Source organism: Bufo bufo, chromosome 1, assembly GCF_905171765.1.
Source record: "Bufo bufo chromosome 1, aBufBuf1.1, whole genome shotgun sequence".
Classification (NCBI taxonomy): Eukaryota; Metazoa; Chordata; class Amphibia; order Anura; family Bufonidae; genus Bufo; species Bufo bufo.
In genome coordinates, this window is record NC_053389.1 from 198,137,731 (window position 1) to 198,154,404 (window position 16,674).

The 16,674-nt window shown below is 44.6% G+C and overlaps 1 protein-coding gene across 2 annotated transcripts in view; it reads left to right on the forward strand.

The window, feature by feature from the left end:
• The window catches only part of SYT3 (synaptotagmin 3), a 349,741-nt gene that overhangs the window by 109,480 nt on the left and 223,587 nt on the right, over positions 1–16,674 (forward strand). For both annotated transcript variants that reach the window (XM_040434094.1, XM_040434101.1), the window contains exon 2: positions 8,259–8,457. The gene's annotated coding sequence lies outside the window, so the exon portion shown is untranslated. The remainder of the gene's footprint in view (positions 1–8,258; positions 8,458–16,674) is intronic.

Consider the following 16,674-nt stretch of genomic DNA (forward strand, 5'->3'; position numbering starts at 1 on the left):
ACATACTGATTGAGAGGTGAAATACACCTGCTTTCACAAAATTTTGATTGAGGAGTGCCATATACCTGTTTCAGCCAAATATTGATTAAGGGGTGCTATATACCGGTTTCTGTCAAATACTGATTGAGGGGTGCCATATACCTTCCTTCACAAATACTGCTCTTCTCTATGGACATAGGCAGAGGGTCATTTAGAAAATAACAGGCAGAGTAAGAAGCTGGGATGGTAGGGGTCGGGCAGGTGCACCAGGAGCCTAAGTGGGAAGTTGGAGAACGTGCGTGCGATAACTTCAAAGGGCGCACCAGAGTTGGTTGAGTGGATCACTCAGCCTTCCACTTCTGCACCCTCCTCATCCTCTGTATCTGCACCCTCCTCACTCTCTGCTATGTGCACCCCCAAAGACACTACCACCACCACCATAGCCCCTCCACTTGAGTCAGAGGAATTATTTTCCCATGCATTCCCAGACCATACTGATGCGCAGCCATTCTTGGCATTGGATGAGGAAGAGGAGGTACAATGGCCGCCACCCAGAGGTCTGACGACAGTACCCAGATCGGCCCAAGGAGGGTGGTCCCCACTGTTGCTGCCTACTCCGAGATCTCGAATGTCAGTGGTGCTGAAGGTGACGATGATGACGTGTCGATGGATGTCACGTGGGTGCCTACAACAGAGGAAGAGGAGGGGAGTTCGGAGGGAGAGATGGAGCAGCAGATAGGAGAAGGAGGAGAAGCAGGCCAAACCCACAGTGCACAGAAGGCAAAAAGCAGACTGCAAATGTATTTGGAGCGAGCCATCCACCATGCACGGTCACATCTTGCGCTCCCAGGGCGTCGGCACATGGCTCCACAGTGTGGGCTTTTTTTAACGTGTCAGCTGTTGATAATAGTGTTGCCATCTGCAGCCTGAGCTGTCAACGCATAAGACAAGGTAAGCCCAACACTCACCTAGGGACGACCGCCTTAACAAGGCACCTGGCCTCCCATCACCAAGCCTAGTGGGAGCAACCCACCATCAGAACCCACAAAGCCACACTCCCGGCGCTCCACATCCTGCCTCTTCTCCTTCTCCTCTCTCCTCCCATTTATCCTCCACTCCACCTTCCACCATGCCGTCGTCACATTCATATGGCACATGGCAGACTTCCGTGGCCCAAATGTTCGAGCGCAAAAAAATGATTACGCCGGATAATCCTGTTGCCCAAAGGCTGACTGTTGGCTTGTCAGAACTGCTAGCCCGCCAACTACTGCCATATAAACTGGTGGACTCGGAGGCCTTTAGAAAATTTGTGGCCTTTGGCAGACTGCAATGGAAGGTCCCCGGAAGAAAATATTTCTCCCAGAAGGGCATCGCTGAACTATATTGCCAGCGGCAAGTTAATATATCTCTGGCACACAGTGTCGGTGCCAAGATACATTTGATCACAGACACCTGGTCTAGCAAACACGGGCAGGGAAGGTTCATAACTTTTACTGCCTACTGGGTGAACCTTCTGACAGCCGTCAAGCATGTAACCCGTGGCACCCGTGTGGATTTGGTGTTACCGCCACGGATTGCATGCAGGCCTGCCTCTTCTTCTCCTCCTCCTACTCCATCCTCCGTCTCCTTCTCGGCTGACTCCTCCTATTACACTGCTGCACTCCCCAAGCTCCTCAGAACCTATTCGATGTGCCAGGTGAGACGTTGTCATGCTGTGCTGCGGCTGTTGTGCCTGGAAGCCAAGAGCAACACCGATCCTGCACTCCTTTCAGCTCTGTGGTCACAGGCCGATCAGTGGCTAACCCCGCTCCATTTGAAAGTTGGTAAAGTGGTGTGCGACAATGATGCCAATCTGCTAAATGCGCTGAAACAGGGCAAAATAACACACGTGCCATGCATGGCACACGTCCTGAACATAGTCGTGCAGCCATTCATTGCCAAATACCCTAGGGTCCAGGACGTCTTTTCAGCAGGCCAAGAAAATCTCTGGCCATTTTAGAAGATCTTACACAGCCATGGCTCGCTTTGCTGACGTTCAGCTGCGAAACCACTTGCCCGTCAGATGTCTGATTTGTGACTGCCCGACGCGCTGGAACTCCACCTTGGATGTGCTTGATAGGCTGCTCCAGCAGAAACGTGCCATTAACGAATACCTGTATACGAACTCTGCGGCAGGACAGGTTCTGGGGAGCATGGGTTATTTCACCGCGCCAGTGGCGACGCATGCAGTTTTCTGCTGCCATTTGATGAGCTCACCAAACTGGTCAGTCGCAGCCAGGGTGCCATCAGTGACATCGTACCTTACGCCTTCTTTCTGGAGCATGCATTGCATTGTGTCATTGATCAAGCCGTCAAAGAGCAGAAGCTGGAAGATGTGGAAGTCACTATGCTGAATGAATTCCCAGGGGGGGCTACTCCATCTGAGACAAGTCAGCAGGAATCTGAAGAGGAGTCAGAGGAGGATGGTGCCTGGGGAGAGGAGGAGGAGGAGCAAGCAGAGCAGGCTTTAAACTTTTCTGGGATCCCTGATGTTGTCCTTGGATGGGGGAAGGAGACCAATGATGACATTCTCCTGGGCAATGAGCACGAGCCAGGGCGCTCCACCGCTTACAAATTTTGTGTAAATGGGGACCTCCATGCTCCAGTGTTTGAAGAGGGACCCCCTTATATAAAAAGCATAAAGGGCAAGGACCAGTACTGGGTGGCAACGTATTTAGATCCCCGGTACAAACACAAAATGGCGGACATCTTACCAGCATCACAGAGGGCTGTCAGAAAACAGCATTTCCAGGCCTTGCTTTGATAGATGTTGTTGCGGGCGCTGGCAGAGTAATTTCCACCCACAGAGAAACAGTTGCGGGTACCAATCCTACAGCACATGCTAGAAGAGGGCGGTTTGAAGATGTGTTGGTCACTTCGGATATGAGATCATTCTTGTAGCCAACCCATCGACAGCTGCCCTCCGGATCCAGCCTCGGGTAACGCATAGACCGACAGGTGTCCTACTACATAGGGTTAATGGCCGATGTGGACGCTATGAGAAGCGAGGAACCCCTGTACTACTGGTTGTGCAGGCTTGACCTGTGGCCAGAGCTGGCACAATTTGCCAAGGAACTCTTGGCTTGCCCCTCGTCGAGTGTCCTGTCCAAAAGGACGTTCAGCGCAGCAGGGGGGATCGTGACCGATAAGCGCACTCGACTAGCTTACGACAGTGTGGACTACCTCACAATTCTAAAAATGATTGAGGCATGGATCTCGGAGGAATTCAACACCTGTGATGACCACATTTAATTGGATTTCCTCATGCCAGCCCACACATATCCTCCACCAGCCAGAACAAAGAATGGTCCCTATCTTATGTAAATACAGCGGCATAAAAGGCCTTTTCTGCCCGTTGAATGCCTAATGTTCGGGACCTGTAGTCCACTGGCCTGCAGTAAAATTGGTCCAATGACCGTCTAATATACCTCCAGCCACATAATATAATCTTTTCTGTACAGTGAATGCCTAATTGTTGGGGCTTCGAAGGAATACAACACCTAGAGACGACCACATCTTATCGAATTTCACCTATTATCATTTGAGTTTTTTTTCAAGAGGGGGATTTCAAGAGGGGCCATGTTTTTAATCCAATTTTATATTTTTAGTTCTTTGAAACATATGTATTTGACATGTATTTGTATTGGCCTGCAGTAAAATTGATATCCAATGACCGTCTAATATACCTCCAGCCACATAATCACTTGATGTTTTCTGTCCGGTGAATGCCAAATGTTTGGGGCCTGTACTCCACTAGCCTGTCAAAAAAAAACTAAAAAAGAAAAACGGGGCTAGCACAAATAATAATGGATATAAACTTTATTATAGTCTCAGTACGAGACAAAATACAATAAAATACAAGTAAAAGACAATGCAATGGTGGATAGAAAACACACAGGACGACATAGGACACCACTAATCGCTCAACATATCGAGGCTGGAGAGATAGTATAAATACCACATGATGTATACATAGCCCAAAAAAAAGTGTCTAGTACATATAACCAGCCAAAACTATAAGGACAGAGTAAAAATCAGATACAGTACAAAGAAGTATAAAGTGGCTTATCGAATTTCACCTATTATCATTTGAGTTTTTTTCAAGAGGGGGATTTCAACAGGGGCCATGTTTTTAATCCAATTTTATATTTTTAGTTCTTTGAAACATATGTATTTGACATGTATTTGTATTGGCCTGCAGTAAAATTGATATCCAATGACCGTCTAATATACCTCCAGCCACATAATCACTTGATGTTTTCTGTCCGGTGAATGCCTAATGTTTGGAGCCTGTACTCCACTGGCCTTCAGTCAAATTGATATCCAATGACCATTTAATATACCTCCCGCCAAATAATCACTTGATCTTTTCTGTATGGTAAATGCCTAATGTTTGGGGCCTGTACTCCAGTGGGCTACACTAAAATTGTTATTCATTGACCGCATAATGTACCACGAGCCACATAATCACAATTTCTTTTATGTCAGGTGAAGGCCTAATTTTTAGGGCCTGTACTCCCGTCGCCTAAAGTAAAAAAAATTCTAGGCTCCAGCAGGGCACATTTTTGAGAATTTCCCTTTAAGACACATAAAAATGACCCATGATTAAAATACATATTTTTGGTGGGAATTTTTGTCATTGATTCCCCTCTAGTATGTCACTGTGCATGTTGTAGGACTATTTGTGCACTTCTAGTAAGTATTTGGTGGCTGCAAATATGACCTGAAGGTTTTTCAAGTTTGCCTACAATTAAAGTGAACGGGGGCCGCCGCGAACTTATGGTTCGCGAATCATCCCGGCCGATGATCGTCCATCACTACACAGATCCCCAAACGTTAAAGTCCCACAGTGGGACAAAAAAAACCCCCAAAAAAACAGATATATTAGGTATCACTGCGTCCATAATGACCGGCTCTAAAAATATAACATAGTAACATAGTAACATAGTACATAAGGGCGAAAAAAGAAATTTGTCCATCCAGTTCAGCCTGTCATCCTGCAAGTTGATCCAGAAGAAGGCAAAAAAAAAAAAACTGTGAGGTAGAAGCCAATTTTCCCCACTTTAGGGGAATAAAAAATTCCTTACCAACTCCAATCAGGCAATCAGAATAACTCCCTGGATCAACGACCCCTCTCTAGTAGCTATAGCCTGTAATATTAATACACTCCAGAAATACATCCAGGCCCCTCTTGAATTCCTTTATTGTACTTACCATCACCACCTCCTCAGGCAGAGAGTTCCATAGTCTCACTGCTCTTACCGTAAAGAATCCTTTTCTATGTTTGTGTACAAACCTTCTTTCCTCCAGACGCAGAGGATGTCCCCTCGTCACAGTCACAGTCCTGGGGATAAATAGATGATGGGATAGATCTCTGTACTGGCCCCTTATATATTTATACATAGTAATTAGATCTCCCCTCAGTCTTCTTTTTTTTAAAGTGAATAACCCTAATTTTGATAATCTTTCAGGGTACTGTAGTTGCCCCATTCAAGTTATTACTTTAGTTGCCCTCCTCTGGACCCTCTCCAGCTCTGCTATGTCTGCCTTGTTCACAGGAGCCCAGAACTGTACACAGTACTCCATGTGTGGGCTGACTAGCGATTTGTGGTAGGACTATGTCCTATAAAAAATAAAAAAAAACACCAAAATAAAAATGTTTTGATCTTCCCGCAAAAAATGAGCAACCACACAAAATGATCGACAGAAAAATAAAAAAAATATGGCTCTCAGAAAATGGTGACACAAAAACAGGATTTAAAAAAAATGCTTTGATCAAAAGTAGTAAAACATTTGAAAAAACATATAAAATTGGTATCTCTGTAATCGTATTGACCAGCAGAATAAATGTAACGTGTCATTTTTCCCGCATGGTGTTCGCCCAATAACTCAATCTCAAAAATCAATGGTAGAGTTGCCTCCTAATCTTTATCCTGCTTTCCAAAAAGACAAATAAAAAGCAATCAAAAAGTTGTATGTGCCCCATAATGATGGGATTCTTCATTATGATATCATAAAGCTCTGTTGAGAGAAAAATTGAATGTAAGGTTGTCAGAAAATGGCTGTACTGGTGTCCAGAGGCTGAATAATGGCAACATGTCACCCGTAAACCATTCCACCAAAATTTGCCTTCCAAAAACCATATGGCACTCCCTCTCTTCCCTGATCCCTTTCGTGTACCCAAACAGTTATTACGACTACCATATGGGGTACTGCCGTGTTCAGGAGAAAATGCTTAACAAAATTAGTGGTGCTTTTTGTCCTGTTACCACTTGTGAAAATGTGTAGCTTATGCAACATTTTATTAGATGAAATGACAATTTTTATTTTCACACCCAAGTGTTTCTATTGAAAGCCTGTGAGGTCAAAGTGGTCAATAAATTCCTTGAGGAGTATAGTTCCCAAATTGGGGTCACTTTTCTGGGAGATTCTACTGTGGGAGTACCTTGATGTGCCTTCAAATGTAACATGCAACCAAAAACCATTCCACCAAATTCTGCCCTCCAAAAACGATATGGTTCTCCTTTCCTTTTGTGCCCTGCTGTGCGCCCATAGAGCAGTTTATAACCACATATTGGGTGTTTCGTTAAACTGAGTCAGGTTAATAAACATTGATGTTTGTTTGTAAGTTAACATTTTCTGTTTAAAATGTAAAATCTGCAAAAAAAAAGTGCAATTCCGCCTACATTTTCCTTTAATTAACCACATTTGTAAAAGTTTTGAAAAACATCAGGGGTGTAAGTTTATGAAATGAGGTCATTTAGGGGTGGTTTCTATTATGTAAGCCCCACAAAGTGACCTCAAAACTCAATTGGTCCTTAAAAAAGGGGAGTTTGGAAATTTCCCTAAAAATCAGAAAATTTGCTTCTAAAAATCTAAGCCTTCTAATATCCTAAAAAATTAAATGATGTTCAAAAAATGCTGCAAACATAAAGTAGACAGATTTTTTTTATAACTAAAGGTAAAATATATTGATTTGAATTTACCTGTAACATAAATTACATTGTGTCGCGAGAAAACAATCTCAGAATCGCTTGGATAAGCTCCAAATTTATTACCACATAAAGTGACAAGTCAGATTTGCAAAAATAGGCTGTGTCAGGAATGTGAAAAATGGCTGTGTCCTGAAGGGGTTAAAAAAATTTATTCACTGACAACAACCAGTGATCTTTTTGAAATAATGTTTGTAACCTAGTAACCTACCAAGTGTGTGCCAGCAATAAAAAGAGTCACACGGTTCTGCATGACATTCAGGATCAGACTACACACAGCGTTTCTTTGTAGCCTGGAAACATTACAGTCTGCATAGAAGCTGTAAACTTAGGGTACTTTCACACTAGCGGCAGGGGAGTCCGGCAGGCTGTTCCGGCGGGTGAACAGCCTGTCGGATCTGTCCTGCCGCTAGTTCACGTGTGCCTCCGATCTGCCGCTCTGTCCCCATTGACTATAATGGGGGCAGGGGCAGTGTTCCGGCGGCAGCACGGCAGCGCACGCCGAGAGGCAGCCGGACTAAAAGTACTGCATGCAGTTCTTTTAGTCCGGCCGCCCCTCGGCGTGCGCTGCAGTGCTGCCGCCGGAATACCACCCCCGCCCCCATTATAGTCAATGGGGACAGAGCGGCAGTCCAAGGGCACACGTGAACTAGCAGCATGACGGATCTGACAGGCTGTTCTCCTGCCGGAACAGCCTGCCGTACTCCCCTGCCGCTAGTGTGAAACTAGCCTAAAAATGGTGGGGCATTTTTAGTTAAGAAAATTTGTAAAATTGCATAATTTTCTTAGATGTTTAACTGAATGCAAATATCCATGCAAAGAAAAAGTTACCCTTTAAGGGATTTTTCCTGAATTTGATCCTTGAACAAAAGCTATGTGAATGTGATATCATTTATTCAGCATCTTTATATAGTAACTAATTATGTTAAAACCTTCTGACAAAAACAATCTACAACTGGTAGACAATCCTAATCACCACATAAATTATTGCCATGGTGAAATTAAAGTTTTGATAGAAGAAAATGTCATCTAGTTAAAAGGGAATGAGGAACAGGTGCAGAATTGATAACCCATCGTATAACCCGTATATTGATCTAGATCTGCCGCATGACTGCTGAGCTATAAACTCACATTTACTGTGTTTCAAATTCTATCGAAAATTATACTTGTTCCATTGATGCTTTCTGCTTTGTTTAGTTGGATCTGTGCCCGTTTGAGACCAACATTTCTATTTGTTGTTCCATACAGCTTGACTCTTCAGGGAACGGTGGGCTTCCTATATAAATCTTGGCCACCAATCAGTCAATGAACCAGCTCTGCTCTCTAGCCAAGGGGAAGTCATGAGGATCTCATGAGAAGACTGCAAAGCCTTTGACAATGTTTCTGAGTTCAAAGGAACCGCTGCACTTGGAAGAAAGCCTGAAAATGATGTGAAACTTTATGAAAGGTGAGAGATGGAGGGAACAAGTGTATGTGAATTTTTATCTATGATGTCCATTACTTGATTTTCCTGTGTTCAACCCATTTTTATTGAAATGTTACTCATGTGGTTTGAGCGTTCATGGAAGAAACTTCAACAAAATCACAGAATTTTAGTGTTAATAGAGCACCAAAGTGCTCGGGTGCTCAAGTACAACACTTTGGGATGCTCGGGTGCTCTACAGAGCACCAGAGCACAATGGAAGTCAATGGGAGAACCAGAGCATTAAACCAGTCACCCCCTGCTCTGAAGAGGGGAGGGTGTCTTGTTCACAGGAAAAGGTCAGAAACACCACTGAAATGGTTCGGGAACAGCATGGGGAGGATGTCTGGATGCATCTTGGACTCCCAGGTCGCTGCTGGGAACCATGTTCTCCGAGTAGTACGCCACTTTTACAGACTGACAATAATACGTGCAAAACAGAAGATAAAAAAAAGTTGTTAGGAAACATTCTTTTCTGTATATTTAATCTCTTATATATATAAAAATTAATTTCTGTCTGTCTGTCTAGATATCTGTCTGTCTGTCTGTCTGGATGTTCTTTATGCGCGACCAAGCAACTGGACCAATCTTCACCAAATTTGGCACACAGGTACATCAGGTGTTCGGGAAGGTTTTAGACCAGGTCTCAGCTCTCTAGGACGTACCGTTCCTGAGATATTCCCAAAAAATGACCCACATTCAAGCCTGCAAGTCTTTCTCTTCAAATATCAACAGCCATAAACACAGTTTTACTCCAGATTTCCATAACAACCCAGCCATTTTTCTTTACTGCTTAAATGGGCGGGCACAGTGGAGGTCACTGTTATTAAAGAGGCGGTCACTGTGAAAGTCACTGTTAAAGGAGCGGTTACTGTGAAAGTCACTGTTAAAGGGGCGATCACTGTGAAAGTCACAGTTAAAGGGGCGGTCACCATGAAAGTCCCTGTTAAAGGGATGGTAACCGTGAAAGTCACTGTTATAGAGGCGGTCACAGTGAAAGTCACTGTTACAGGGGCGGCCACTGTTAAAGGGGCAGAAACTGTGAAAGTCACTGTTAACCACCTCAGCCCCCAGTGCTTAAACACCCTGAAAGACCAGGCCACTTTTTACACTTCTGACCTACACTACTTTCACCGTTTATTGCTCGGTCATGCAACTTACCACCCAAATGAATTTTACCTCCTTTTCTTCTCACTAATAGAGCTTTCATTTGGTGGTATTTCATTGCTGCCGACATTTTTACTTTTTTTGTTATTAATCGAAATTTAACGATTTTTTTTGCAAAAAAATGACATTTTTCACTTTCAGTTGTAAAATTTAGCAAAAAAAACGAGATCCATATATAAATTTTGCTCTAAATTTATTGTTCTACATGTCTTTGATAAAAAAAAATGTTTGGGTAAAAAAAAAATGGTTTGGGTAAAAGTTATAGCGTTTACAAACTATGGTACAAAAATGTGAATTTCCGCTTTTTGAAGCAGCTCTGACTTTCTGAGCACCTGTCATGTTTCCTGAGGTTCTACAATGCCCAGACAGTACAAACACCCCACAAATGACCCCATTTCGGAAAGTACACACCCTAAGGTATTCTCTGAGGGGCATAGTGAGTTCATAGAACTTTTTATTTTTTGTCACAAGTTAGCGGAAAATTATGATTTTTTTTTTTTTCTTACAAAGTCTCATATTCCACTAACTTGTGACAAAAAATAAAAAGTTCTATGAACTCACTATGCCCATCAGCGAATACCTTGGGGTCTCTTCTTTCCAAAATGGGGTCACTTGTGGGGTAGTTATACTGCCCTGGCATTCTAGGGGCCCAAATGTGTGGTAAGGAGTTTGAAATCAAATTCTGTAAAAAATGACCTGTGAAATCCGAAAGGTGCTCTTTGGAATATGGGCCCCTTTGCCCACATAGGCTGCAAAAAAGTGTCACATATCTGGTATCTCCGTACTCAGGAGAAGGTGGGGAATGTGTTTTGGGGTGTCATTTTATATATACCCATGCTGGGTGAGAGAAATATCTTGGCAAAAGACAACTTTTCCCATTTTTTTATACAAAGTTGGCATTTGACCAAGATATTTATCTCACCCAGCATGGGTATATGTAAAAAGACACCCCAAAACACATTCCTCAACTTCTCCTGAATACAGAGATACCAGATGTGTGACACTTTTTTGCAGCCTAGGTGGGCCCATATTCCAAAGAGCACCTTTCGGATTTCACAGGTCATTTTTTACAGAATTTGATTTCAAACTCCTTACCACACATTTGGGCCCCTAGAATGCCAGGGCAGTATAACTACCCCACAAGTGACCCCATTTTGGAAAGAAGAGACCCCAAGGTATTCGTTGATGGGCATAGTGAGTTCATAGAAGTTTTTATTTTTTGTCACAAGTTAGTGGAATATGAGACTTTGTATGAAAAAAAAATTAAAAAAAAAATCATAATTTTCCACTAACTTGTGACAAAAAATAAAATATTCTAGGAACTTGCCATGCCCCTCACGGAATACCTTGGGGTGTCTTCTTTCCAAAATGGGGTCACTTGTGGGGTAGTTATACTGCCCTGGCATTTTCCAGGGGCCCTAATGTGTGGTAAGTAGGTAAATGACCTGTGAAATCCGAAAGGTGCTCTTTGGAATGTGGGCCCCTTTGCCCACCTAGGCTGCAAAAAAGTGTCACACATCTGGTATCTCCGTACTCAGGAGAAGGTGGGGAATGTGTTTTGTGGTGTCATTTTACATATACCCATGCTGGGTGAGAGAAATATCTTGGCAAAAGACAACTTTTCCCATTTTTTTATACAAAGTTGGCATTTGACCAAGATATTTATCTCACCCAGCATGGGTATATGTAAAATGACACCCCAAAACACATTCCTCAACTTCTCCTGAATACAGAGATACCAGATGTGTGACACTTTTTTGCAGCCTAGGTGGGCAAAGGGGCCCATATTCCAAAGAGCACCTTTCGGATTTCACAGGTCATTTTTTACAGAATTTGATTTCAAACTCCTTACCACACATTTGGGCCCCTAGAATGCCAGGGCAGTATAACTACCCCACAAGTGACCCCATTTTGGAAAGAAGAGACCCCAAGGTATTCGTTGATGGGCATAGTGAGTTCATAGAAGTTTTTATTTTTTGTCACAAGTTAGTGGAATATGAGACTTTGTATGAAAAAAAAAAAAAAAAAAAAATCATCATTTTCCACTAACTTGTGACAAAAAATAAAATATTCTAGGAACTTGCCATGCCCCTCACGGAATACCTTGGGGTGTCTTCTTTCCAAAATGGGGTCACTTGTGGGGTAGTTATACTGCCCTGGCATTTTCCAGGGGCCCTAATGTGTGGTAAGTAGGTAAATGACCTGTGAAATCCGAAAGGTGCTCTTTGGAATGTGGGCCCCTTTGCCCACCTAGGCTGCAAAAAAGTGTCACACATCTGGTATCTCCGTACTCAGGAGAAGGTGGGGAATGTGTTTTGTGGTGTCATTTTACATATACCCATGCTGGGTGAGAGAAATATCTTGGCAAAAGACAACTTTTCCCATTTTTTTATACAAAGTTGGCATTTGACCAAGATATTTATCTCACCCAGCATGGGTATATGTAAAAAGACACCCCAAAACACATTCCTCAACTTCTCCTGAATACAGAGATACCAGATGTGTGACACTTTTTTGCAGCCTAGGTGGGCAAAGAGGCCCAAATTCCTTTTAGGAGGGCATTTTTAGACATTTGGATACCAGACTTCTTCTCACGCTTTGGGGCCCCTAAAATGCCAGGGCAGTATAAATACCCCACATGTGACCCCATTTTGGAAAGAAGACACCCCAAGGTATTCAATGAGGGGCATGGCGAGTTCATTGAAAAAAATTTTTTTTGGCACAAGTTAGCGGAAATTTATTTTTTTGATTTTGTTCTCACAAAGTCTCCCTTTCCGCTAACTTGGGACAAAAATTTCAATCTTTCATGGACTCAATATGCCCCTCAGCGAATACCTTGGGGTGTCTTCTTTCCAAAATGGTGTTATTTGTGGGGTGTTTGTACTGCCCTGGCATTTGAGGGTCTCCGCAATCATTACATGTATGCCCAGCATTAGGAGTTTCTGCTATTCTCCTTATATTGAGCATACGGGTAATGAGATTTTTTTTTTCCGTTCAGCCTCTGGGCTGAAAGAAAAAAATGAATGGCACAGATTTCTTCATTCGCATCGATCAATGTGGATGAAAAAATCTCTGCCAAAAAAAGAAAAAGGAGGGGAAAGGCGTCTGCCAGGACATAGGAGCTCCGCCCAACATCCATACCCACTTCAGCTCGTATGCCCTGGCAAACCAGATTTCTCCATTCACATCAATCGATGTGGATGAATAAATCATTGCCGGGATTTTTTTTTTTATATATACAAAGTGTTTGCCAAAGTATATGAACACCGCCACCTCCTCAGCTCATATGCCTCGACAAACATATCTTTTACTGCAGAGGAGAAATCTGGTCTTGCAGCGCCGCATACACCGACTTGCGTGTAATCTGACAGCAGCGCAATGCTTCTGTCCGAATGCACATCAGTGCTGCAGCTGGTCGATCGGTTGGTCCACCTGAAAGGTAAAAAAAACAAAAGAAAAAACCAGGCCGCAAAGCAATAACTTTATTAACTTTAGAACAGAACATATTAACTTTTTTAAACTTTTTTAACTTTTTTACTTACCGGTAATTTTTTTTTTGTTTCGTTTTTTTTACCTATATAGAACAAACCTCTCCTTCCCCATGGGACAATGTGCAGAGCGCAAATCGCCCAAAGATGTGGCGAAGTACGTTATGCACTTTATCCCAGGTGAAAGGAGAGGTTTGCAGCAGCTGAGAGTAAAAGGGCCCTAATAGCCCTGTGTGCCTGTCCTGTGAGATGCAATCCCTATGCTAGGTGTACCTGTGTGTGGTACTTCCGGAAACACTCACCAAAGCATAGGGCAGGGTGGTCAGGACAGTCAGGACAGAAATAGCGGGTGTCACGCCTTATTCCACTCCTGCTACAGACACAACATCTTTTTCGGGGTGACGGTTGGGTTGAGGTACCAGGAACGACACTGGGGAAATGTCGCTCGTGTAGACGGCTAACTACACTGGGGGATGGGGCCACGGAACCTCCTGGGTAAAGGAGGTTCTCGATGATCTCTTCCTGGAATTTGAGGAAAGATCGTGTTCTCCCAGCCTTACTGTAGAGAACAAAACTATTGTACAGCGCCAATTGAATTAAATATACAGACACCTTCTTATACCAGCGTCTGGTTCTGCGGGAAACTAAATATGGAGACAACATCTGGTCATTGAAGTCCACCCCTCCCATGAGCGCATTATAGTCGTGGACACAGAGGGGCTTTTCAATGACACGGGTTGCTCGCTCAATTTGGATTGTCGTGTCTGCGTGAATGGAGGAGAGCATGTAAACGTCACGCTTGTCTCTCCATTTCACCGCGAGCAGTTCTTCGTTACACAAGGCAGCCCTCTCCCCCCTTGCAAGACGGGTGGTTACAAGCCGTTGGGGGAAGCCCACGCGACTAGTTCGCGCGGTGCCACAGGCGCAAATCCGTTCTAGAAACAAATGCCTAAAGAGGGCCACACTTGTGTAAAAATTGTCCACATAAAGATGGTACCCCTTGCCGAATAAGGGTGACACCAAGTCCCAGACTGTCTTCCCACTGCTCCCCAGGTAGTCAGGGCAACCGACCGGCTCCAGGGTCTGATCTTTTCCCTCATAGATCCGAAATTTGTGGGTATAGCCTGTGGCCCTTTCACAGAGCTTATACAATTTGACCCCATACCGGGCACGCTTGCTTGGGATGTACTGTTTGAAGCCAAGGCGCCCGGTAAAATGTATTAGGGACTCGTCTACGCAGATGTTTTGCTCGAGGGTATACAAATCTGCAAATTTCTGGTTGAAATGGTCTATGAGGGGCCGAATTTTGTGGAGCCGGTCAAAAGCTGGGTGGCCTCTGGGACGGGAGGTGGTGTTGTCACTAAAATGCAGGAAACGGAGGATGGCCTCAAATCGTGCCCTGGACATAGCAGCAGAGAACATGGGCATGTGATGAATCGGGTGCGTTGACCAATATGACCGCAATTCATGCTTTTTTGTCAGGCACATGTTGAGGAGAAGGCCCAAAAAAAAATTAAGTTCGGAAACTTGGACTGGTTTCCACCGGAAAAGGCTGGGCATAAAAGCTTCCCGGGTTGGCGGATATAAATTGTGTGGCATACTGGTTGGTCTCTGCCACGACTAAGTCCAAGAGCTCCGCAGTCAAGAACAGCTCAAAAAATCCCAGGGCCGAACCGATTTGAGCCGTCTCAACCCGAACTCCAGACTGGGCGGTGAAAGGGGGAACTACAGGTGCGGCTGAAGTTGGTGACTGCCAATCAGGGTTTGCCAGCACCTCAGGGATTCTAGGGGCTCTACGGGCCTGTCTGTGCGGTGGCTGCGACGGGGTAACTACTGCACGTGCCACTGTACCAGCTTCAACTGCCCTTCTGTTGCTCGCCACGTCACCATGTTGTACGGCAGTGCTGGTACTAGGTCCAGGGAGGGCTGCGCTGCTGGTGTATGCCTCACCACGTGATCCGGCAGCGACAGCCCCACTCTGCTGCTCTTGAAGCGGATCCTGCATAACCTGTGGTCTAGCGACACGGGGCCGGGTACGCCTGGTGCTGCCAGGGACCTCCACCTCCTCGTCCGAACTTTGGGTCAGAGAGCCACTGCTTTCCACAGGTTCATATTCTGACCCGCAAGATTTATCAGATGAGGGTTCCCACTCCTCATCCGACTGGGTCAGAATCCTGTAGGCCTCTTCAGAAGAATACCCCCTGTTTGACATTTTGGACTACTAAATTTAGGGGTATTCCCTGAGACTACCCAAGAAAAAAAGCAAGCCTGTCTTACAAAGGGGAGGCTAGCGAAGTACCGGAGGCCGCTGCGGTTGATAAAAAATATCAAAACTGATTTTTTTATCGCCGCAGTGCGTGTAAAATGAATGTGCAGTGATTAAAAAATATATATTTTTTGTCACTGCGGTGGGGCGGGCGTGGGTGAACGCACGTGTGGGCGACCGATCAGGCCTGATCGGGCAAACACTGCGTTTTGGGTGGAGGGCGAACTAAAGTGACACTAATACTATTATAGATCTGACCGTGATCAGTTTTGATCACTTACAGATACTATAAAAGTACAAATGCTGATTAGCGATACGCTATTCAGCGAATAAAAGTGACTGCAGTGCGGTGGGCTGGGCGCTAACTGACGCTAACTACCTAACCAAGGGGCCTAAACTATCCCTAAAACCTAACAGCCAATACCAGTGAAAAAAAAAAAGTGACAGTTTACACTGATCACTTTTTTTCCTTTCACTAGTGATTGACAGGGGCGATCAAAGGGGTGATCAAAGGGTTAATTGGGGTGCAGGGGGGTGATCAGGGGCTACAGTGAAGTGTTTGGTGTACTCACAGTTCAGTCTGCTTCTCTGCTGGATCCAACCGACGAAAAGGACCAGCAGAGGAGCAGAGAAGCCATATAACAGATCATATTTACTAATATGATCTGTTATATGACTTTTGATTGGATTTTTTAAAAATCGCCAGCCTGCCAGCCAATGATCGTTGCTGGCAGGCTGGTGACGAACTTCTTCTTTGAATTTTGCCGGCCCGCGATGCGCATGCGCGGGCCGGCTTGGAGCAAAATCTCGCGTCTCGCGAGATGACGCGTATATGCGTGATTGTGCGCAGCGCTGCCACCTCCGGAACGCGAATCTGCGTACAGCGGACCGGAGGTGGTTAAAGGGGCAGTCACTGTGAAAGTCACTGTTAAAGGGGCGGTCACTGTGAAAGTCACTGTTAAAGGGGCGGCCACTGTGAAAGTCACTGTTAAAGGGGCAGTCACTGTTAAAGGGGGGTCACTGTGAAAGTCACTGTTAAAGGGGAGGTGACTGTGAAAGTCACTCTTAAAGGGGCGGTCACTGTTAAAGTCACTGTTAAAGGGGCGGCCACTGTGAAAGTCACTGTTAAAGGGGCGGTCACTGTTAAAGGGGCGGTCATGTGAAAGTCACTGTTAAAGGGGTGGTCACTGTAAAAGTCACTGTTAAAGGGGCGATCACTGTGAAAGTCACTGTTAAAGGGGCGATTACTATAAAAGTCACAGTTAAAAGGGCTGTCACTGT